Below are 1,624 nucleotides of genomic sequence, written 5' to 3' on the forward strand. Positions count from 1 at the left end.
TACTGTGATCATTTTAGTTATTCATTGTTCATATTTCCATTCTTCTAACTATTTGATTAATTGCATCAACCAAGCTAACCACTAATCTTAACAACAGTGATTCCTTCACTTGCCTCTGCTTGCTGTTTGTTAAATGCATGACAGGTAGAAGGGGAGAAACTTCATCCTCCTTTGATAGTGAACCTGAGAGGACCTTCCTTAGATTAAGGAGGGAAGCAAGAGGCAAAGGCATAGTTGAAGAGGAAGTAGTGGAGGAAGATCTGAGAACCACTATGGAGGAAAAGGTGCATAACAATGTTGGAGAGGATGCTGGCAATAATAAGGGCAAGAGAGTAGAGTCTTAGGCTCCTACATCAACCCAAATCTAGGAAACTGTGGCAGCAGCATTCTGAAGCCAACAATCCATGCTAACAACTTTGAGTTGAAACCTCAACTCATCACACTCGTCCAGAATAATTATTCATATGGAGGGGGAGCCCAAGAGGACCCAAACCAACATCTTACTACATTCTCGAGGATTTGTGATACTGTAAAGTCCAATGGTGTACACCCTGACACCTACAAGCTACTTTTGTTCCCTTTTTCACTCAGAGATAAGGCAGCAAAGTGGTTGGAAGCATTTCCCAAGGAGAGCTTAACCACATGGGATGATGTTGTGAACAAGTTTCTAGTAAGATTCTACCCTCGACAGAGAGTCAACAGACTAAGAGCTGAGGTGCAAACTTTCAGACAGCAAGATGGTGAAACACTTTATGAGGCCTGAGAGAGGTTCAAAGATTTGACAAGGAAATGCCCACCGGATATGTTCAATGAATGGGTGCAACTACACATCTTCTATGAAGGGCTATCATATGAGTCAAAGCAAGCAGTAGATCATTCTTCAGGTGGCTCACTCAACAAGAAGAAAACCATTGAAGAAGCCATAGATGTTATAGAGACTGTGGCTGAGAATGAGTATTTCTATGCTTCAGATAGAACTCAAAAGAGAGGAGTAATGGAGCTAAATTCCATGGATGCCTTATTAGCCCAAAATAAAATGATCACTGTGCAACTAACAGCCCTGACCAAGAAGGTGGAGAAGAATCAAGTCTCAGCCATTCAAGCCCAAGCCCCTCAATAAGAAGGAGATGCATCAGAAGTTGAATGTGAATGGGAGCAATCTAACTATGTGAACAATTCTTCTAGAACAGTAGTACTTTGCATTAATCTTTGAGGAACAGTAGAGCTCCACACCTTAATCTATGGAGTGTAGAAACTCTACCGTTGAAAATACATAAGTGAAAGGTCCAGGCATGGCCGAGATGGCCAGCCCCCTAAAACATGATCAATAGTCTCCTAATATGAACAATGAATTAAAATTGAGACCAAAGATGCCCTAATACAATAGTAAAAGGTCCTATTTATAATAAACTAGTCACTAGGGTTTATATAAGTAAGTAATTGATGCATAAATCCACTTCCAGGGCCCACTTGGTGTGTGTTTGGGCTGAGCTTAAGTGTTGCATGTGCAGAGGCCATTTGTGGAGTTGAACGCCAGCTTTTGTGCCAGTTTGGGCGTTCAACTCTGGTTTTGGTTCCTTTTCTGGCGCTGGACGCCAGATTTGGGCAGAAAGGTGGCGTTGAA

At 41.9% G+C, this 1,624-nt stretch overlaps 1 non-coding gene across 1 annotated transcript; it reads right to left on the reverse strand.

Moving 5' to 3' along the window:
* Positions 1-700: 700 nt before the first annotated feature.
* Positions 701-808, reverse strand: LOC148580814 (small nucleolar RNA R71). The gene has a single exon (XR_015896640.1). It is a non-coding gene; the product is annotated as a small nucleolar RNA R71 (small nucleolar RNA).
* Between the last annotated feature and the right edge of the window lie 816 nt (positions 809-1,624).

The sequence above is a fragment of the Arachis ipaensis genome, chromosome B10 (assembly GCF_059453495.1).
Source record: "Arachis ipaensis isolate K30076 ecotype BB chromosome B10, ASM5945349v1, whole genome shotgun sequence".
In the NCBI taxonomy this organism is placed as follows: Eukaryota; Viridiplantae; Streptophyta; class Magnoliopsida; order Fabales; family Fabaceae; genus Arachis; species Arachis ipaensis.